This window comes from Dipteris shenzhenensis, chromosome 11 (assembly GCF_047967505.1).
Source record: "Dipteris shenzhenensis isolate YYH24624 ecotype China chromosome 11, Dip_SZ_1.0, whole genome shotgun sequence".
NCBI lineage: Eukaryota > Viridiplantae > Streptophyta > Polypodiopsida > Gleicheniales > Dipteridaceae > Dipteris > Dipteris shenzhenensis.
In genome coordinates this window covers 8,991,577-9,015,188 of record NC_141606.1, presented here as the reverse complement: position 1 = coordinate 9,015,188, position 23,612 = coordinate 8,991,577, and the positions used below count along the sequence as shown (strand labels likewise).

The 23,612-nt window shown below is 44.6% G+C and overlaps 1 long non-coding RNA gene across 1 annotated transcript; it reads left to right on the top strand.

The window, feature by feature from the left end:
* The first annotated feature begins 1,857 nt into the window (after window positions 1–1,857).
* Window positions 1,858–18,332, top strand: LOC147896588 (uncharacterized). The gene is made up of 3 exons (XR_015541828.1): window positions 1,858–2,356; window positions 2,460–2,616; window positions 18,168–18,332. It is a non-coding gene; the product is annotated as an uncharacterized LOC147896588 (long non-coding RNA).
* The last annotated feature ends 5,280 nt before the right edge of the window (window positions 18,333–23,612 follow it).

Genomic DNA, 23,612 nt, shown 5'->3' with positions numbered 1-23,612 from the left:
AAAGAGGGGTATTTTAATTCCACTTTTGGAAAACATTTAACAGGTTTACAATAACATGAGGAGGTTTTTAATTCAAATTTAGGAAAAAATATGTTAGTTCATAAGTAAAGAGGGGTGGTTTTATTGGGGGGGGAAATTTTAGTTCAGGGGTTTTTTTAATACCCCTTGAATGCACGTGATACCTAGGATTTCTTAGTGGTGCACCCCCCGAAGCCGAATCCATTGGGAAGAAGGAGGGTAACTGAGTGATGAGGGAATCGATGGAAGAGGAGGAGCTTGAGGACATATGCTAAGTGCTGGATTCCTATCTGGAAGAGGGCAGGGGGCTGGGAGATTTCTGACAGAATTATGACAGAGTCTGGGGGTAACTGCTATGGCGATGACCCAGCGGGATAAGGCTCCTTTATATAGATTTTTCTATCCCACAACTGAGGGGATGGCGTAAGGCAATGGTCGACGGTGGGATAGTCGGATGGCGATGGTCAGCATGATAATCGGATGGCGATGGTAGGTGGGATAGTCAAATGGTGATGGTCGGTCAGATATTTAAATGGCGACAGTCGGCAGGATATTCGGATGGCAACGGTCAACGGGATATTCGAATGGCGACTGTCGACAGGATAATTAGATGGCGACGGTCGGCGGGATAATTGGATGGCAACGGTCGGTGGGATAATCAGATGGTGATGGTCAGCGAGATAATCAAATAGCGACGGTTGGTGGGATATTTGGATGGCGACGGTCGGCAGGATACTGTCAGAGAAAAGTAAGGAAAGGGAAAGAAGGGGGAAAGTTGAAAGTTGAGAGAGAGAGGGGAAAGAGTTAGGAAGTGGCGGTTGTGCACGTTAGGTGAGTTGTGGGGCGGACTATGAGGTCAGCATCCAAGAATACAAAAAATGCAGAAGGGACGTACTGGCCCTAATCACCTAGTGTTGACCGTGCATACGTGTGGGTGTATGTGCAAGGAAGTGACTTGTGCCCTACGGGTGCATTGGGGTGATATGCCTATTGTATTGACTCACCTAAACCTTGACTCGATGATCATGTGGAATGAAGTGTTGATGAACGTTTCGCTGCCCCATAGCATGTATTAAGCCATGTAGAGCATGTGTCCAACTTGTGTCTCACCTTGGATGCCAAAGGTACATTGGTGTGGTGAAAATTCCTTGCAAGATGATCCTTTATTGTGGGACAAGCGGGTTCTTATGTGACCACCCTCGGCACAAACACTTGCTCTGGTGAGTCGGGCGGCATTGTTGGTGATGGTATGATCGAAACTACCTTTGACGGTTCGCCTTCAGGTTTGGAGGAAGAATCTTGCGTAACTCTAGCCCGCTGCCAGTCGATTTGATAGTTCACAGCGTAACACCAGGTCCTTCCCAACATGATATGTTCATCAGTTGCTTCTATGGGGAGAACATAAAAGCGTATTTCTACTACCACCGTTAGACTCAAGTTCACAAAACCCAAGGTACTTAAGAGTTGGCCATTGATAGCCCGTACCAAAGCAACTGTGAGGTTTAGTGGTACCTGTAGATTTTCCCATACCTCACAGGAGATGAAGTTGTGGCTCACTCTCGGATCCACGAGTGCTCCTATGCACAAGCCCGGACCTTGCAATTGAACATGCAACCTAGATGGTTCTACCATTAGTTTGAATCCATCACTCTTGGGTGTTCAAGCATTGCCTTAAGCAATGCCATTTTCTTACGCACTGTCCAGGGAAAAAATTAAGGGCGAATTTTAGCCCAAAGGCAAATTTAAGGCTCCATTTGATATGAAAGGGCTGTTCTAATAGACATTTATAAGTCATTTTTAGCCCAAAAAAACCATTTCACCAAAATTCATAAGCTAAATTTCGCCCTCCCTTTCTTGAGAGGATATACGTGCTCGTTTCAATTTCGCCCGCCATTCCTTGAGAGTATACGTTGACTGTTTTCAGTTTCGCCCCTTCCCCCAATCTCATGCTTCTTCCCCCAATCTCTTATGCTTTTGAGCTTTATCTTCTTCCCCGTAAACTGCTTGTTGTAGATGCGTTATCATCTCTTCTAGGCTCTGGCTGTGGCAATATCGATACACTCACCTTGCCTTCAGTTCTTGTCATGAAGTGCCTATTCTCTTTGCTTGAATGGGAGGAAAGATGTGTCCAGTCCTTGTATGAATCCTTGGATGGTTCCACTCACACCATTTGTGCACTGTGGTACTGTGGGAACTCACGCTAGCGACAGCTTATGGCTAGGATTGCAAAAAACCCACGGGTTGGCAATTAAACGTCAATGCTCTTTGGACAGCGGCATCCTTCCCTACGCTGGATTCCTTCAACAAATGTTTTTGGGTCACTCCGCTCTTTCTTTTGGTAGGTAATAAGTCGCTATTGCTGCTTTTATATCTTGTTTTGATTTCATCCAGTGATCTGATCGTTTTTTTGTATGATCTATTGATTTATACGGCAATTTTAGGTCGATTGCTTCTCTGGCCACCTGTGGCCAAGTATATGCAAACACAGCGCTAGTCCACTCGTAGGGGCAGGACACACCTCACATCAACCAGCAGCAGCCTCTCTAAATTTGGTGCTTGTGCTGATTCTAATCGACTTCATTTTGCTGTTCTGGAGAGGTAAGGTTCTGAACATGACGATTGTTGCAAGTCCCAACTAGGAATGTAACCCGATTTCTTTCTAAGTCTGCTTAATTTGAGTGATTAGGTTTTCCTTCTCTTAAAGTAGATGTTCTCTCTCTTTGACGACTGTAGCATTGTTTGTTGGTGAAGATCAAACAATTTACCATAAGCAATGTTTCTTTCTTTCATTTGCTAACCGAGGGCTTCGCACTGAGCGTGCTGATGTAGCCAGTTTTGTTCTCATTCCTTGGTATAGGATAGTGTGGATTGCAGCAATTCTACTTGTAATCTCAATCCTTTAATTTATGTTTCTTTATTCGCAATAGAATCTAACCCTTTGATCTCCTCTTTGCTATTCTGTGTGTGAGAATGCATAGTCTGTTGCAAGGTCAATCTTTCCTCCTAATCCTACACAAGATTTCGTGGCTTTAACTTCAAGCTTGTTCCTTGTAGCCTGCACTATGTTCAATGCAACTTGCATTATTTGAAAGTCACTCAGAGGTTCATGCATTTCCTTTTGTTTCAAAGAATTAGATTGCAGAGCTTTCTCTAGCTAACAATTGAGGTCATGAAGGTCTTTGTGGTGATTATCCTAAGCTTCCTTCAGATGATGCTTCAATGTAGCATTTTCTTATGAGAAACATAGATTTGAGTGTTTGGAGTATAGAGCTTGGACAAATGTTTTCACTTATCTTGTGGTGATGACATGATGATACTATTGAAATCTGGCATGAATCTCATCATATTCAGTTGCGCAGCTTTTTCACTCTTGTGCTCCTCATAGTATGTTGTCTACCAGCTCAATTTGTTATGTCAAGAAAGCATCACTATTTTGCCTAAAGCTTAGGTAAATGCTCACTTATTATATTCAAGCTAATTGCATCATTGTGTATAGGTTCTAAAGTCCATTACCTTTTAGTACGGATGGGTTAGAGGTATGTGTTCTTGCACTAATAGCAACTCTATTTGATCTAGCTTTTTCCTTTAACTTCATTTACGTATTTCTTTACTCCTATCGTGCTAGTTCCTTTAATGCGATGGTTGCAAGTAACGTGTTGATTGCAAGTAATGTGCAACTCCTGCAGCTGTTAAAAGACCAGATAGGAGACCAGCTAGAGAGCAAAACGGATGATACAGTAGGTGCTTGTAAGGAGCAACGCATGGACCATTTTTAGGACATGGAACTACCTTAGAGAAATGCAAGGAGGCTATAGGAAGTGGCTCAGCAGGTTTGGGACAAGTACAGTAGGGAAGGGGTGGCAATGGGCAACTCCCTTGTCCTTATGTAGGGCCTAGATTGGTTGGTTGGCTGACCAAGTAGGTTGGCTAGCACACACACTCATATAGGGCCCCCATAGACCCATGCATAGGGCTATGGGTGGGTTTACAGGGTTGGCCACTAGATCTTCAAGCTCCCAAATGAGGAGAGTAAGGGAGGGAGAGCGAGGGCATTTGACCATAGAAAAGACAAAGAAAAGAAACATGTATCTAGAGGCATCACAGTGGCTTTGCGAGAGATGGAGCCGAAAGCTAGGAGAGTTGGCGATGCACTGAGCAAGGATCTATCCTGGAAGAGGAAGATTTGGAGCAACACAATGTGGTAAGGTGTTAACAGGAAGTAGGTGCCTATGTGGCAAGGCAGTTGGTGGAGTGTGGGCAAGAAAGCGACGTGCAACAACATGGCCTAGACATGGTGCAATTAGAGAAGGCCTATAGCCTTGGAGTAGGGAATCTACTAGACCAGGTGGTACAATAGGCTATGGGCCTAGATGAGGGGCTGCAAATAGGGCAGCACCCTGCCCTTACATAGGGCCTACAAGTTGTTCGGATGGCCAACAGAGTTGGCCAGCACACAGGCCAAAAAGGGCAGCCTACAGCCCCATGTACGGGGAGGCGTTGGGGTCGGTTGGGGACAGCCTGAGTCGGCCAAGAGGAAGGTCAAGCTAGTCAGTTTTGGGGGCCTCTTGGGGCCTATAAAAAGGGCTCCTTGGTAGGTCATTTTGCATCCAGCAAGCTTGCAAATCAGGGAGCGAAAGGGCAGCACCAGCCCCACCATTGGGCCTACATCCAGGAGGCAAGGCAAGAGCAAGTGTTGCTACAGGCTGAGCTCACAAAGGGCTGGAGGCTTGGCTGTCTTCTAGGGCACAAGTGTTGGAAAGTTCACCTCCCCATCTGTAAACCTCCAAATGAGGAGAGCATGGGGCTGCCACATGGGCAGCACATGGGCTGCCATGTGGGTAGCACACATACAAAACATAGGTTGCCACGTGGTAAGCACATAGGTTGCCATGTGGGCAGCACAAGCCATGGAACACAGGTGCCAAGGAAGGGCCTGGCAGAAGCAACAAATGGCGCAAGGATAGGTGCCTACATGGTGGGCCAAGAGGCAGGGAGTGTGGGAAGGTGTGTTCCCTGCAACAAGGTGGTGGGACAGTTGTACCTTTGATATGGCTGCAGGACAACAAGTGACAGGACAGCACAAGAGCCTGGCAGAGGTGCAAAAGGTGGTGAAACGGGCCTGCAACATGCAGAGGTTATGGCAAGGCAAAAGACACTTGCATAGGGCAGGATTTGGGCCTGCATTTAGGCCTTAGAGGCAGCCAACCAGGCTGACTACAAGTCGGCTGGTTAGGGTTGCAGGTTGCCACATAAGTGAGGGCCTTTGGCCTGATTTTGAAGGTGTCAGGGGGGTGGTTTTGGGACAGACCCAGTCGATTGGAGGGGCTGCAAAAGTCGGCCATTTAGCACTGGTCCAATGAGTCAGTTTGAAGGGGCCTTGGTCCCTATAAAAGGAGAGGCCCCGGGCCTCGTTTTGGTATCCAACACACCAATAGTTTTGTGAGCAACAGAAGCAATAGTGCACACATCTAGAGGTGGGGCTATAGAACCAAAGGTGACAATCAAATGGTGTAGGATTTTACTTTTAGTGAATGGTTGTTTTCCTTGGCATTTGTTGTCTCTTATTCTTTGCTTTTTAATATGTGTTTTGCATATAAGTTTTTATGCTTTTTTGATTTTTTCTCTAATGTATCCTATGAACTAATTTCCCCCCTTCATATCCCATATTGCTATAGTTTTGGTAGAAACATGGACACAGGCACAGAGTTTTACAGATGTACTCACATGTTTGCACATGAACACATATTCTTTAACATGGACACATGCACCTAAGGCATACTCATGTTCTTGCACATGCACAATTTTGTACTAACAATCCTTTGTTCTTTGGTTTTTTCATCTTGAAGATATGTAAGACCTTCTTACCTCCTTAAATTGCTTGTGGATGCATGTTTCTTTATGCAGTAGAGTCTAGATCCCTAGAGGTCAATGAGCAGGGGAAGTGATGCCCCCCGCCATTCACAGGAGCGGGTGGAAGTGATGCCCGCCCGCTGGCCTGGCATATGGGAGTCTTTCCTAGGGTTGAGCCATTTCTTTTTTTGCATTGCATGTGGTGCTTGTATTCGCAAAAGTACTAATAAGATGGCTATCCAAAAGTGTTAACTTGGCTACAATGACCATCACTTGTAAGAATGTGATCATGATGTTGGTGGTAGTGTAGCAATGTGCACTTTTCAAGGTCTGCTACATGGGGTAGTAGAAGGAAAACCATGTGGGCAGCAGCATGCACAAGATCTGCCACACAAGGTCTAGTCGATCTTCAAACAATAGAAGCGCATTTGATCAAAAGGATCAGCCTTGATTGGCTATGGATAAAGGCCAACACATGTGGTATCAAGGTTGAGGCTAGAGAGACCTAGCAAATGCTCAGATGGGATGTTAGTGACACGTCCCAGCACTCCTGAAACCCCTGATCTACAAAATAACCACACACAACATCAGAACTGAGCAGGCTGCTCACCACCCAACCGTGACATCTACAGGATAAGATCCCGAATCAGAAGATGTCCCCTCCGAGCCACGAGCTGAGCTACTGGCACGAACTCCCAATCAGATCCAAACCAGCCTGGTGTCCCATACCACCAGGTGGCGCTGTGAAGCCCTGGATCTGCCACTGGGCCTTGGGCTACGCTAAGATGCAGGCGCGCGTCCGCGACTCAATCCAGGATCAGACCTTGCACCTGGGAACGAGACTTGCTCCAAACTGCACACTGAGAACTGAACCCCCTGGGCCTCTTTTATAGACTCGGGCCCCGGCGCCAAAAATAGCGAAGACCTATAAATAGTTCGTACCCTTGCCACTCAACCCGAGAATCAAGCCTGCCTAGCTCTAAGCCTCCCCAGGCTAACCTGAGCTAATTCTGTGTACCTAGTACACGTCAGATACCAATCCGTGCACATGACATACTCCCCCTCCTCTAAGAACTCACTCCTGAGTTCGCTAAGAAATCCGGAAATGTTCTTTGGAGGTTTTGTAATGTCTCCCATGTTGCATCCTCCTCAACACGATCCTTCCACTTAATCTTGTATTCCGTGATAGTACGATTTCGAATCTGTCTTTCACGAAATTCAAGAATAAATTCAGGTTCGTGAGGAATAAAAGTCAAATCTGTAACTTCTATAATCTCATGAGGAGAAACAAGTTGATCATCTGCACCCAATACTTCTTTCAGTCTACTGACATGAAAGACTGGATGTACTTTAACATCAGGAGGCAATTCTAGTCGATATGCAACTGGTCCAATTCTTTTAATGACCTTGAAAGGACCATAGTATCTGTGGGATAATTTCGGAACCAAACCAGTACTTAGGCTCTTGGATTCCTTGGGAATTCTCAAATATACCATCGTTCCTTCAGAGAACTCTCTAGGTGAACGATGTCTATTAGCATAAAATCTGTCCCGATCTTGGGCACTTCTAATAGACTCCTTGGCAAACTGCAACATTTCCTGCATGTCTTGCAAGAAGTTCTTAGCAGCATCATTTTGAATCCCTTTTAATCCAACCATAACTGGTGACTTAGGTTGAAACCCGTACATAAGCATAAAAGGACTATAACCTGTACTAGAATGCTTTGCACTGTTGTAAGCAAATTCAATCATGGGTAGATAATCTTCCCATGAAGACTGTCTCTTAGATACATATGCTCGAAGCATGTCTTCAACCAACTGGTTGACCTTTTCTGTACTGCCATCAGATTGTGCATGATCCGAGGAACTCATACTTAGAGTAGTTTCCAACTTTTCAAATACAAGTGTCCAGAAGTTACTTGTAAACTTTGAGTCCTTGTCACTGACTATGTCGGATGGTAAACCATACAGCTTGAACAAGTGGTCCACAAACTCGTGAGCCAACTGAACAGCTGAAATAGTTGTTCTTGTAGGTAAGAATCTAGCCATTTTCGTCAAACGGTCGTCTATGACCCAAATAGAGTCATGACCCTTGCGCGTTCGAGGCAAACCAGTAATAAAATCCATGGAAATACTTTCCCATTTATTACCTGGAATCTGTAAAGGCTGTAATAAGCCCGCGCTTCTAAGGCGTTCAGCCTTAGTAACCTGACAAACTCGGCAACCTACCACATAGTTCTCTATAAATGCACGCATCTTAGGCCAATAAAAGGTATGCTTCACAAGAGACAGAGTCCTATGTATACCTGGATGTCCCGCACTAGGAGCATCATGACACTCCCAGAGAATCTTGGATTTTAGGTCCAGAACATCAGGCACACAAATCTTTTCATTCAGGAACAGCAAGCCGTTCCTAATCATCCACTGACCTCCCGCCGCCTGTATCCTAGGTGGCACAATCCCTGAGTCCTGGTCAACCATGGAGCTCCCATCCTGGACTCTCTGCCAATAAGAACTGAAATGACTATCAGTTGCGTATAGCCCTCTCAAGGATTGAAATAGGTCTGAGGATATTTTCGTAAATGACAAAGCATGTACAAACTTAACTCGACTTAAGGCATCCGCCACACTATTCAACGAACCCTTACAATAACGTATTTCGAAATCAAAATCCTGCATTAGCTCTGCCCATCTAGCTTTCCTTCCTCTCAATTCGGATCCATCACACACATACTTAATTGACTGGTGATCAGTCAATACAAGGAACTTTGACTCATACAAGTAGTGTCTCCAAACCTTGAGAGCATACACTACAGCATAAAGTTCCTTCTCAAGTGTGGGCCAACGATACTGGGTGTCGTCTAGCTTCTTACTCTCAAAAGCTACAGGTCTGCCCTCTTGGAATAGAGCTGTCCCAATCGCATAATCACTCGCATCGGCCTCTAAAACATAAGGCCGGGTAGGATCGGGTAATGCAAGAACGGGTGCTTCCTTGATAGATAACTTCAAGGTTTCAAAAGCCTTGTTCATTGCATCATTCCAAGGGATCGGCTGAGTAGACCTGCGTCCACGACCTTTCAATATGTTGGTCAAAGGTGCCGTGATATGTGAATAATCACGCACTAACTTCCGAAGAAATACCATAAATCCTAGGAAAGAACGAAGTTGTTTCACAGTCTGAGGGATAGGCCATTCTAAAACCTTCTGGATACGATCCAGATCAATGCTAATACCTTCAGAAGAAATCTTGTGTCCTAAGTAAATGATCTCCTTCATAAAGAAGTCACATTTACTCATCTTGGCATAAAGCTTATGCTGTCTTAGAACAAGTAAGACAACCCTGAGGTGTCCTATATGATCCTCAAGCGTTTTACTATATACCAAGATATCATCTAAGAACACTACAACAAATTTGCCCAGAAAATCCCTGAACAAATCGTTCATCATCTGCTGAAAAGTAGCAGGAGCATTGGTTAAACCAAAAGGTAATACGAGGAACTCGTAATGACCATACCTAGTCCGGAATGCGGTCCTATCTATGTGTTTAGCATAGATACGGATTTGGTGATAACCCGTACGCAAATCAATCTTAGTGAAATACTTCGCTCCGGCCAAACGGTCTATCAAATCATCAGAACGAGGTAAAGGATAGCGGTTCTTAATTGTAACTTTATTTAATCGTTTATAATAAATACACATTCTCCAAGAAGAATCTTTCTTCTTTCTTAAGAGGACAGGTGCACCCCAAGGAGATTTACTTGGGCGGATATAGCCCATATTCAGGTAATCCTGAAGCTGGATAGCTAACTCATCCTCCTCTACCTGGCTCATCCTATACGGTGGTACACTGATAGGTTGAGCCCCTGGGACTAAGTCTATGCGATGATCTACTGCCCGTTCTGGAGGTAAACCTTCCGGCAGTTGAGCTGGGAATACGTCTTTAAAATTATCTAACAACATTCTCAATTCTCGGTGTTCAAACACACTTAATTCATTCTTGTTAATTACCGAAACAACAAATGAAGAAAGTGGAATCAAAACACACTGATAGACATCATAATGAGAATTGTTTAATATATTCCGAAGCTGCATCGCAGATACAATAGGCCCCTGAGAAGGGGGAATCTTATCACACTGAATACAAAATTGGGTGTCCTTGTCTACAAAAGAAAGCGTATGCTCCGTCCATCCGATCTGGATATTGTGGGTTTTAAACCACTCTATCCCGATCAACAAGTCTACATGCTCTAGATGCATAACATAACATGTGAGAGCTCCCGTGTAGGCTTGAATCCGGATGGGAAGCGCTTCAACCTTGCGATCCCAAAACTGTTTCCCGGCTGGAAGCTGCACCTCGTAGGTGTGGTCGCTAGGTACTGTGGACAGCCCCATCTTCTGCACAAATTTGTAATTAACAAAATTGTGAGAGCTGCCCGGATCAAAGAGAATGTGAACCTGTTGGTCCCTAACTTCTCCATAAACTCGGAAAAGATCATGGGAACCAAACAACGAAGTATTAAAGGTACAATTACAAGAAAGGGGGCAGGTAATGACATTTACTGAAATACATGTCATCGTAACTTGGTTGGCTCCCTTGGCTGCGGTACGTGGACCCGCCTGGAGCTTCGGTCCTAGCACCAATTTTTGGTTCTTCCGCTTAGGACACTCATTCTTTGTGTGGCTCCGCTCCTCGCAATAAAAACATCGGCCTTCTTTCTTGAGCCTGAGAGTGCGAAGGAAACGGGCTTTACCATTCTTCGCAGGAGTTAAGCTTTTCTTGGAGGCGTTGTCCGTAGACTTCGTCTCCCCAATACCAGTCGCATGCTAAAAGAACTTGCGTTTGTTCTTTCCACTCGTCTCGGTAACTGTGGTTGCCTTGGTACCGGCCATGGTATCATCATATATGCGCGCATATGTCATGGCCTCCTGCAATGTTGTGCACTTGTTCTTCTTAATCTGTAACTTATAGGAGTCTGGCAAACCATCCACGAAAAAACCTAGCAAGGTTACTGGATCCATTTTAGTGGCCCTGGTTTGCAGATCCCTAAATCTTTGAAGATAAACTTCAAAAGTTAAATTCAATTTTGACATATCGAGGGCCTTGAGCTTGCCGACGATATCGTAGTCATCTTCCTTCTTCAAGAACTCCTTCCTGAAGATACCCTCAAATTTTGTCCAAGTATCAGGCTTAGGCTGGAGTTCTTTCCACCAAAGCAAGGCTTTACCTGACATAAACCCTATTGCAAGCTGAATCTTTTTCTCATCTGGATAGGGATGAAATTGGAAGTGTACTTGCCACTTGTGCAACCAAGTGTCAACCACCTCCTTTGTTCTTGATTTTTGGTCACCTGGAAAGGGATCCGGAGTGATATTCTGGCCTAGCACGGAAGCCATGGCATCCACATGCGTGAGCGCCTGAACCGTGCTAGCCAGAAGAGTCAGAGTTGCTTGTATCCCTTGGAGTTGCTGTGTCAACCCCGATTGATTAGCATTGACCTGCTCAAATTTACCATCAAGAGCAGTCGTAAACTCACTGAAGGCTTTCTTAGTTATCAGGTCGTCATAGAGACCCTGATCATCCTCTCCCACTGGAGTGTAATCTAAGTCCTGCTCTCCCATAGTGAACTCGGGATTTGGAGCATCAGACATGGCTGAAATCTGATTTGATTACAAACGGAGAGAAATAACTGACTGAAACGAAGCACAGAGGAAGATGGAACAGAAGAAAACCGTCCCAGATGAAGCTGACGGAAGGAGATGCTGAAATCTGGCGAATCGGAAGACCACGAGTCCCGGAGCCTCCCCGAACCCGCAAACCGGATGCGCAGGCTGCAGTAGAAGCTGTGCGGACTGCTGACGTGGCCTGTACGGCTGCTGACGCAGGCCGTACGGTGACTGCAGGTGCTGGCGCAGCCTCTGTTCGGAGCAGCAGCAGGTACACGAGCAGGCGGAACAGTCCGTACAGGCTGTAGGACGAGGCTGGCTGTACGGCTGTCGCTGGAGCTGTACGGACTGGTACGGAAGCTGCGGGAGCTGTGCAGGGCTGACGCAGGCAAGGACTGATGCAGGGGAGCTGATCGAAACAGGGCGCAGGCTGTAGGACGAGGCTGGCTGGCGGGCACGGATATCGAGGTAGAGGCTCGAATCTTGGGGCTGCTTGTGGGTAGGCTAGCACCCAGCCCTCACCTATATAGGGTGCAGGGCTGCCTGATTTGGAAGCTGGGCTTCCAAAAAAGGCCAAGCCCCTCCAGCTTTGGAGGGGTGCTTTTTCGAAAAAAGCACCTGAGCCTCTCCAACTTTGGAGGGGTGCTTTTTCGAAAAAAGCACCTGAGCCCCTCCAACTTTGGAGGGGTGCTTTTTTCGGAAAAAGCACCTTTCTCCTGCGCAGGCTGCACGCAGCCCTAGGCGCAGGCTGTTCGCAGCCTGTTGCGCAGGCTGTGGACAGCCTATTGCGCTGGCTGTGGACAGCCTTTTACACAGGCTGTCCCGCCTCTACTGCCTCGCCTACTGCGCCCCTTCCTAAGCTCCACATCCCTTCGTCCCTTGCAGTCTTTTTCCTGCACATCGCTCCTTCTTTCCTGCTCTCTTTCTCCTCCCTCTAAACTTCTCTCCGTAGCCTTCAAAAATTTCGATTCTATCTCTCCTCTTCTTCTTCCTTTTCCAGATATTTCTTCACCCCTTCTACCCCAGGTAGTTAGCAAAAACGCAGCAGGAAATCTCGAATTTTAGGGCATACCTGGAAGAGAAATCCGTCAAAATTCTCGCATCAGAAGTTCCTACCTCAGGAGTTGGCTCTGATACCAACTGACACGTCCCAGCACTCCTGAAACCCCTGATCTGCAAAATAACCACACACAACATCAGAACTGAGCAGGCTGCTCACCACCCAACCGTGACATCTACAGGATAAGATCCCGAATCAGAAGATGTCCCCTCCGAGCCACGAGCTGAGCTACTGGCATGAACTCCCAATCAGATCCAAACCAGCCTGGTGTCCCATACCACCAGGTGGCGCTGTGAAGCCCTGGATCTGCCACTGGGCCTTGGGCTACGCTAAGATGCAGGCGCGCGTCCGCGACTCAATCCAGGATCAGACCTTGCACCTGGGAACGAGACTTGCTCCCAACTGCACACTGAGAACTGAACCCCCTGGGCCTCTTTTATAGACTCGGGCCCCGGCGCCAAAAATAGCGAAGACCTATAAATAGTTCGTACCCTTGCCACTCAACCCGAGAATCAAGCTTGCCTAGCTCTAAGCCTCCCCAGGCTAACCTGAGCTAATTCTGTGTACCTAGTACACGTCAGATACCAATCCGTGCACATGACAGTTAGCTAGGGCAATATACATGCCCATGTTGGTAAACTGAAAGGAAAGCATGGAGTGAACACAAACTGAGAATTCTTGCTTATGGAATGAAGAAAGGTGAGGTCCTTAAGTAGGCACCTCTTACATGATCACTGACATCACTGATGACCTCTGAGCTCCACAATCATCTCCTCAATCTGCTCTTAGATTCTCTCAATCATCCTATGTGGCTTCTACCACCACCTACCTAACAGTGCTTATGGGCACCTAATTGTGCCTCTAGCACACACACATAGAAACCAAGGTGTGCCTGGGGCATACACCTTGAGATATCCCAACATACCCCCCCTCAAGGGAATGCCTCAGGCTATGTCAATGCCTCCAAGCAGCCATCCACCCTCTCTCCTGGCTAGACTTCTGCTGGTCTGCCCCGTCTGTTGCGCCTCTACCACTACTCTTTTACAGGCCCATAGCATGCCCTTTGTAGGTGCCTTTTGGCCTGCCATGCTACTCCTCTGTCATCCCATTGGCCCTGTCTTGATAGCTGCTCACATGGTAGCTTGTGTGATGCCCATGTGACAGCCTCTGCCTTTTGTTGTGTGCTGCCCATGTGGCAACCCCTTTGGCTGTCCTGTCCCTGTGAGGTGCTGCCCGTGTGGCAGTCCCCTCTCACCTTTTCTCTTGGGCATATGCTAAACCACACAGCATCTGCCCTATATAAGGCATGGTTGGTTGCCTCTAAGCAGCCCAACCAGCCTCTCTCCTAGCCGAAATTCTGCTGGTCTGCCCCGTCTGTTGCGCCTCTGCCACTACTCTTTTGCAGGCCCATAGTGTGCCCTTTGCAGGTGCCTTTTGGCCTGCCATGCTACTCCTCTGTCAGCCCATTGGCCCTGTCTTGATAGCTGCCCACATGGCAGCTTGTGTACTGCCCATGTGGCAGCCTCTGTCTTTTGTTGTGTGCTGTCCGTAGCGTGCCCTTTGCAGGTGCCTTTTGGCCTGCCATGCTACTCCTCTGTCAGCCCATTGGCCCTATCTTGATAGCTGCCCACATGTCAGCTTGTGTGCTGTCCATGTGGTAGCCTCTGCCTTTTGTTGTGTGCTGCCCATGTGGCAGCCCCTTTGGCTGTCCTCTCCCTGTGAGGTGCTGCCCGTGTGGCAGCCCCCTCTCACCTTTTCTCTTGGGCATATGCTAAACCACACAGCATCTGCCCTATATAAGGCATGGTTGGATGCCTCCAAGCAACCCAACCAGCCTCTCTCTTGGCCGGACTTCTACTGGTCTGCCCCGTCTGTTGCGCCTCTGCCACTACTCTTTTGTAGGCCCATAGCGTGCCCTTTGCAGGTGCCTTTTGGCCTGCCATGCTACTCCTCTGTCAGCCCATTGGCCCTATCTTGATAGCTGCCCACATGGTAGCTTGTGTGCTGCCCATGTGGCAGCCCCTTTAGCTGTCTTGTCCCTGTGAGGTGTTGCCCGTGTGGCAGCCCCCTCACCTTTTCTCTTGGGCATATGCTAAACCACACAGCATCTGCCCTATATAAGGCATGGTTGGCTACCTCCAGGCAGCCCAAACAACCTCTCTCTTGGCCGGCTGGTCTGCCCTCTGCCACTACTCTTATGCAGGCCCATAGCGTGCCCTTTGCAGGTACCTTTTGGCCTGCCATGCTACTCCTCTGTCAGCCCATTGGCCCTGTCTTGATAGTAGTTGCCCACATGGCAGCTTGTGTGTTGCTCATGTGGCAGCCTCTGCCTTTTGCTGTGTGCTGCCCATGTGGCAGCCCCTTTGGCTGTCCTATCCCTGTGAGGTGGTGTCCATGTGGTAGCCCCCTCCCAAGTTTTCTCTTGGGCTCGCTCCCCCATGCTCTCCTCATATGGGGGCTTACAGATGGGGAGGTGGACTTTCCAACATCCACCATCTAAGTTGATTGGTAGGTGGAAACTCATGCCATGCATCATGTTTGTTTGGCCAAATTTTGGTTTTAGACAATTCAAGAGAGGCTTAAGATCATTGAAGATCATAGTCTAGTGTGAACAACTATGCCATTACGTGCGCGTGCACACACACACACACACATAGAGCATAATACCCATGCTAGTGACTTTTTTCTAGCTCTACTACATTGGTCATAGTCTATTGGTTTGATCTTTATGGCTCCAACAAAGAAGAAGAGCAGTCCACTAGCTGTCAAAAGAAGCTTGGAACATTTTTTCCATGCTAAGAATGCCAAAAGAAGCTTGGAAAAAATTTCCCATGCTAAGAATGCCAAGGGTGCTTCCTTAGAGGGTGCAAGCCCATCAACAACAAGCTTCACTGACACTAATATCATGATCCACTCTTTGCAATCAACTTCAACTACCCCATCATCATCATCATCTTCTCATCGACTTGAAGATGGAGCAAATGATGTATTACAGTCCATTCCAATAAGCTCTTCCTCATCTTCTCAAGCAAATTCAATAGAGGAAGGAAAGAAAGTCGTTGCAAAAGAAAGTAAGAGAAGGAGATGTCAGCGGGATATTGGAAGGGAAATTGGGTGTCAAATTTTCCTATCATATAGCCTTTGCAATTTGAAAGGGATGAGCCACTAAAGTTTGCTACATGTATAGCTTGTAGTTGGAAGTTGGGTCGAAAGATCAAGTTGCAATTGAAGCTTGATACAATAGAGAAACATTTAGGAAAGGTGTATGAGAAAGAGCTGGTTGATGGAAATATGAAAACTCTTGCTCAATGGAAATCCAAAGATGAATGCCGGCATGTATAAAACATGGCTCAATATGAAGCTCATTTACTTCAGCTAGAAGAGGATAAGAAGGCTGGAGCAGCTATTCAATGCTTATATGACAAAAAGTATGTGAAGGATTGCCAATCAACACTTGCACAATTTTCTATTGTATTACACATACTCTCCATAGGAAAGTTCAATTCAAACTATCCAAAGTGGCAAAGGCCTTTGAACTTCATTGGACTTCAAGTTCCACATTTTTCGACACATTATTGGAATGAGCCTTGTGGTTGGGAATTCGCTAAGTTCATGGCATAAATAGTCAAGAGAAGGTTAGAAGATAAGCTAGCAAATGCCACATTTATTGCTATCTCACTTGATGAAGTGACCACTCGTGATAATAGTTCATAGGCATGCATTAATGCATATTTTGTGGAGGGACATGTGAGAGGTGTGCTGTGTGGGTATCTTCAAGCTACAAAGTAGTGCGGATTCAAATACTTTAGTAAGATTGGTTTGTGATGCCATGACAATAGCTGGCGGGATGAGCTTGAAATATTCGTCTCAGAAACTTGTTTGTGTGGGTGTTGATGGCTGCTCAGTAATGCATGGGCACCGAGCTGGACTTTGTGTTCAATTGAAGAATAGTTATGCTCCATACATGGTGGGAATACATTGCATGGCTCATTGCACAAACTTGGCTTATAAGATCCTCAAAACTTTTGATCGTGTACAAAAGGTAGAGGATTTGGTGTGCAAAGCATATGCTTTTTTCTCAAGGAGTCCTAAACGACTCAATGAGTTTAAGGTGTTTGCAGATGGGATCAGCCAAGGTAAGAAGCTCATGAAGCAGGTTGATACAAGGTGGATTTCACTCATGGGCCCGGTGCAGCGCTTGTATGAAGAATACAAATCGGTCATTGGGGTTGTCCATGAACTTGCTCGAAAGAAGGGGAAAGGAAGAGTGAAGGCCACAAGGTTGCTAGATCTTCTTATAGATGCTGAAACTTTTTTGTATCTTGGTGGCCTACTTCCTATGTTGCATGAGATGAATCATTTGGTCAAAATAGCTCAACAAAGGGAGTACTACATCATGGAGTATACCGTAGCACGAAAGTTGGAATGCCTTCAATTAAATACTCTCTGTGAAGAAAGCTCGAGTTTCTTAAGTGAAGAGTTTTGTGAGTGGAATACAATGTTGGATGTTGGGAATGAGAATAGCTATCTATGCTATGATAAAAAAGGATATCTCTACATGAACTCCAAAGGTAAGTTGATAGAGATTTATGTTAGAAGAAAGATGAAAGGACTTGATAGATGTCAAAAAGTCAAACAAGCAACCTTTCTGTAGCTCATTAATTTTGTAAAGAAAGAGCTTGTTTCTATCTATAGCACTTTAACAAATGAAATTCGACAAAGATTTCCTAAAGACGAACTTTTGGAATCTTTTGCTATTGTCCACCCTTTGTATTGGAACAATGCAAGAGATTAAAAAACATTGTTGCTTGACTTCAAGAACAAGGTGCAAGTCATTTCAAATGAGTTTGGGAAAGGCATGGAGTCGCATGGTGATAGATTTAATGCACTAGATTCCAAAGAGCTGATTAATCAGTGAGGCATCTTTGGGCAAACTATGTGGGAGCAATATAGTAAGATAGAGCACGCGTCAAAGCTCGAAGCCATGACTAGATTGTGGAAAAAATTAGATTCAGGTCTATATTTGAAACGAGGATGTTAGAATACTTTAAGCTTGCTGATCTATGCCAAACCATGATACTTGGATCAATTGAAGATGAACGAGTGTTTAGTAGCTTGACCTTCATTAAAAACTGCCTACGAAATAGGCTTGACAAAAATCTGGACACATGTATGAGGTTATACACTACGAAGCCTAATCTGGAGACTTTTCCATTTCAGGAGGCCTATGCTTTGTGGGACTCAGATTGCCGTAGAAGGGGTGGAAACGATACATCCTTGGATGATGAAAGACCCTCGGATGATGTGGAAAGTTTCGAAATTTATGAGACTTAAATATGGTAAGTTGTCTTATGCTTCTTTCTTGCCTTTCTTTTATGCAGGTGCTTAGTTAATTTTTTATTTTGCTTGTAGATGGTATCTTTTTTGGTATGCAATACGTCTTTTTCTTGGCCCGAGGTGTCTATTTTTTAAGGTATTTACTTCTTGAACTCTTTTATGGTATAAATTTTTAAAAATTTATTTACTTCTGAATGCTAGTAATCTAACTGATATCGGAAATCTTATTTGATATGCAGGATCTCTATAGCTTATCTCAGGCACTCTTTTTTGTTAAGAAATGATGAAATCAATTTCTAAAGCATTAATGGCTTCTCTACAAACAACAAACATTGTTCATAATATTGAGGACTATTTTTGGTCATGTATGCTTCGATTGGTGCATGTATGTTTTTTGGTAATTGTGATGGATTATTTACAAACTCAATAGTCACTCATACTAAGGGATTATATTATTTCTAGCCTAAAACAAAGATGAGTGAAGGAATTAAATTTTGAGAAGACTTCATGTTGTTTCACTCTTTGGCTATAGGCATGGAGCTTGTATCATTATTATTCTTTTTGTGCAGTGGTTGAGATAAAACCAAGGAGATGCTTATGCCTTTTATGGAAAGGCTTGTTTCTTTTCTAATACTATCGTGCAAAAGTTACAACTATATTGATCAGCTTCTTTAAAATTCTCATCAAGAGTTATTAGTCTTATAGTAGAAACTATCTAGTTATGCAATCAACAGGAAGTCACCTAATGGTGGCTTTGTTTTTTCTAGGACTTTGCATCAAGAGGAAAATAAAATTGAAATTGCATTCTATATGGTCAGCAAGTTTCTCGCAAGAAGAAAGAGAAGTAGATACTTCATTTGATTTTTTGTGTAGTGTTACATCTTTTGTGTAAAAGAACCTTGCATTGAGGTTACTCATAATGTTTGTAAAATAGCATATATGTCCAATGAGTTTAAGTATTCAGAAGGGCGCATATTGTTGTTTGATTGCTTGTTCTTCATAGATTTAATGGGATTTCTTTCATTTCCCTAGGTTTTCTTAATCCTCTCTCTCTCTCTCTCTCTCTCTCTCTCTCATACTTTGTGGTGTTGTTATGTTATAGAATCTGTGCTTTGGGAGTCTTTGTAAACCATTGGGGGAGAAAAATGTCTTGATCCTACTTTTGCATATCTAAGGAGTATTGTTTTCTAAAGAATCTTCTTTTTATGGCTTCAGTTTTATGGTGGTTACTTCTAGCTTAGAAGCACTATATGGCTTGGATTTGAGAAGCAAGGAAGCCTGCATATTAAGTAGGATTGGAAATAAAAACCAAGTATGTATTTATAAAACTAAGGTGTTTCTTATATAAATGGTATTGATATTTGATTAAGTGTTGGCTCTTTCCTACGGCTTTCGTAGAAAGAGCTGGGTATTCTATGTATGCAGGGTTTCGAGGCTTTTTGTCACCTATAGATATATTGGGGTTGTCGGTTGTAGTATATGTGTAGCTTAAGACCTTGAGTCGTGTTTCGGTGAGAGACGTAGCCTTAAGTGTGGTAAGCAAACATAGTGCGTGCATGTGTAAAAGGAACGTGTATCATCATGGTTGAGGTAATGAAGGCCTTCACTTTCATTGGAGGTTGCAGGGTTTAGGAAAAGTTTAAGGGTTAGAAGGGGGTTTCAGAGTTTAGAAGGAGGTTCCAAGGTTAGAAGGATGTTCCAGGGTTTAGAAGGGGTTTCAGGTTTTAGAAGGAGGATCCAAGGTTTAGGATAGAGTATATGATGGAGAACTCGTCTCCCTTGTAAATCATGGAGGTTAAGGGTTGAGGAACTAAGGGTTTAGGAGGAGCATAAGAGTGGGAGAGGAAGGTGTAAGAGTATGAGAGAAAGAAGAGAGAGGAGGAGGAAGGAGAAGGGAGGAGGAGAGGGAGAGAATGGGTTGCAAGGTTGGAGGAGAAGGGAGGAGGAGTTGCAAGGTTAGGACATGCTTTTGCACGTGGAGTGTAAGGAAGCATGGACACTTGAGACAATTGCTTGGAATACCAATGTAGAACTCAACACAATATCCCAAAGAGTACGGGCTTTATTCCATTATGGGGTATTTATACAAGTTGAAAAGATTCTCTCTGCATGTAGGAGTTGTAAAACATTCTCTTTCTACATGTAAAAGTTGTATGGATACTTGAGACAATTGCTTGGAATACCAATGTAGAACTCAACATAATACCCCAAAGAGTACGGGCTTCATTCCATTATGGGGTATTTATACAAGTTGGAGAGATTCTCTGTGCATGTAGGAGTTGTAACACATTCTCTTTTTACATGTAACACATTCTCTTTTTACATGTAGAAGTTGTATGTAGAAGTTGTAACACATACTCTTTCTACATGTAGAACTCGCATATAGAAGTTGTAACACATTCTCTTTTTACATGTAGAACTCACATATAGAAGTTGTTACACATTCTCTTTCTACATGTAGAACTCGCATATAGAAGTTGCATGTAGAAGTCGTATGTAGAACTTGCATGTAGAAGTCGCATGTACAAGTCGTATGTAGAACTTGCATGTAGGAGTTGTATGTAGAACTTGCATGTAGAACATGCAAATTGGATTTCTAAGAGGGATTATTTCTAGCCTTATATGCAAGTACAAGCGGAGCTTTGCTACTACTCTACACACACATTCTGTTCTACCTAAGTTCATGTTGGCACAGAGTCAACATACTCTCGGATCCATTTTATTACCCGTTCTCGGGTTATGGTTGATTGCGAGCACGTACCTGGGTTGCCATGCTTTTAGTCCAGTGGTTGTGGAACTTGTGTCATGCCAGTCGATCTTGCTGTAAAGCCTTAGCACCATACAATTTTTGCACAGTTTTCAGGTAGCCTATATCCACCATTTGCTCGAACAAAGATATGTGGCGTGCATCTAAGATCACTCTTTGATACAGTTGGCTTGTAATCTGAGCATTGACCCTTTCATTGGGATTAAAGCTGAGTGGAGGCAAATGGGAATCAAGGTAACATGGGACTTCCAGAATGAATTCCAATGTTTTACAGAATATAGCACTTTGGCGAAGGAAGCAATCAATGTTGCCGCATAGTATTTGCTCATGCTGTTGAAGTGCTCAGACCATTATGCCTTAGATATTCCATTCTACACCAGAGTATGGTTCGATCATTGGCCATTTATGGTTCGATCTTCAGCCAAAGTGTGTATGTTGGCTTCCCATTTTTTAGGCCATGGAACTGCATAGAACTTGGGATGGGTTCTGAGACATGGAGGTGCCCGTAAGTACTCCTTTAAGAAGATTACATGAAAGAGCTTGGGACGGTATCAATCAGGTTGTGGATCCAACTTGCTAATCCAACCTTCACTAATTTGACGCTGACAAAGGTTGGTAGGAAAGTTGTCCAGGGTCCATCCACCTCGAGTTTTCATATCAGGGTATTTGCTCCAAAATTCCTTGATGGGGTTACTGGGAAGTGGTATTTCATCAAAATCATATCCATCATTGGAACTTGGCATGGACGTACGAATTGGATTATCCGGATCCTGATATTCAAAATCAAACACTGTGTTATTTTCTGCTGATGGAAGCACCAGAAGTGTCAGAGGTGATGACGGGGCAGGGAGAGAATCGGGGCACATTGGGAAGAAATATGGCAAAGTGATAGTTGCAGAAGGGGAGCAAAGAGGAGGGGGGGAAGAACTGGGCAAATGGTTTGAGCAGCTTGGTAATCCTCAAGGGTAGGATTAGCAAGGGAGGGGGAAAAGCTAGGTGTGAGGGCTCGTAAGTTTGTGACTGTTGGGCTAGTTGAAAATGGTAAGAGGCATGAGCAAAGAGATGATGGAGGGAATAGATGTTAGGATAGAGCTCGGGAAAGGTTAAGAGGGTGGTAGCAGCAAGGGTAAGTGAGGTTATGATGTTGGCAGAAAGAGTGGTTAGATATGGGAAGTTGGATGTGAGATAGGCCTTGTCATCTTTCGACACTTCTTTTTGCTGGTGCGATGGGATGATCAGCTGCATGGGTGGGATGTCGGTCATATGTCGTGCCTTGTAAATAATAGGGATGGCCTTTGTAGCAATGGCAACAAACCTGCAATAACCTTGAGGGGAGGACTACCCATGAGGTAGACATATGCAATGAAAGTATCCGTCCTGAGTGTTATAAACCTGGCATGTGTAGATAGGCAGAAGATATTTTTCTCATCTTCAGACAAGTCTTGGATAATTATGCGTAAGGTTTTAGGCCCGATGGAACATTCCCAGTTGATTGTTGGATGAGTAGATATGATTATGATTTGGAGTTGCTACCATTGGATAAGCACGCATGCATTGAGGTGATCTTCCACTTGTAGAGCTGCCACAAGCTCTTGATAAACCAAAGTTGTGCATTGTAGTGGGGCGTCATTGGTGTTGTCTTCCAATGCCTCATTGTTGTGTACTAGCAATTGGAGTTCAAGCTTGGAGATGATTATTTTTTGGGAGTGCATCTCATTCGTTTTTTTTTTGTATTGATGGTAGATGGTTGTATATGCCTCCTTAAGCTTTCTCATTTGCAAGGTGACCTTTTCCTATTGAGGAATGTACCTCCATTTGTTGCACATGTGCGGATGTCAAGGAGTTATAGTAGGTTTGTAGGATTGCCATTGCTTCTACTGCCGTAGTCAGCTGTGTTTGACTTTGGTGGAGGTTGGAGGTCGCATCCCTTACTACCTTCTCTTGAGCTTAGAGAGCTTGGTTCATGCGCACTTCTTCTACCTCCTTCTCATCTATCTGTGCCCGAAGTGCCTTGACCTCTATGGCGATCGCTTGGAATTGGTCTTCGATTTCTGATGCAGTCTGCCTTTCCAATTCTCTTGCATATTCTTCCTTGGCTAAGCTAGTGAATAGTTCTGACATTTGGATCATTTTGCTAGCTTGATATTAGAGAATGACAAATGGTGAGGACGTCTGGCGATATTTCTGATACAAGTGGGGCAATTCTGCAATCCCGACCTCCAGAGTAGGTATTTCTGCTAAGGCATCTGCACTTATCAATGTGATAGTAGGAGAAGTTGGTGACGGCTCCCATACTGGTTTCTCAATTGGTTTTGGTGACTGGAGCAGAGTCATTTTTCTTTCTTGTAGTTCTTTTTTTATGATTACAGCCAATAAGTGTGGAATTTTACATTTTTGGCCTGAAGAACCATCGAGTTTTTTGGTAAAGAAGATGACGAAGTGTTGGACCCAGTCTTGTTTTAGCTTCCTACTCAACAAAACAAATGTGTGGAGTGGAAGGGAGCGATTTTTGCCACACTTAACCCCCAGGATTGTGGATAGGAAATGTGTTGCTTCCTTGAGGCGATGGTCAAGGATTGTGCGAAGCAATCTACCATCTCTATGGATCAGTGTGCCCATGGTGAGGAGAGACTGTACTTCGATAAACTTTGCATCAGCAAGTCGTTTAGGATATTTGCCACCTTGTTTTGGCAGTGAGAAAGCCCTTTGAATGACTGTACTGACGAGGATAATGTTGAGTGGGCTCTACTGTACAGTGATTGTACCATACTTGCCAAGCTTTGCATTGCTGGAGTAGTAAGAATGGAGAAAGTCCTTGATGTATGTGGTCAGGGTAGGACTATTCTCCAAGGATTTGAGGCTCTCATGCAAACTGCCTAGACCCTGTTGCTCTAAGTAAGATGTTGCTTCCTGGGAA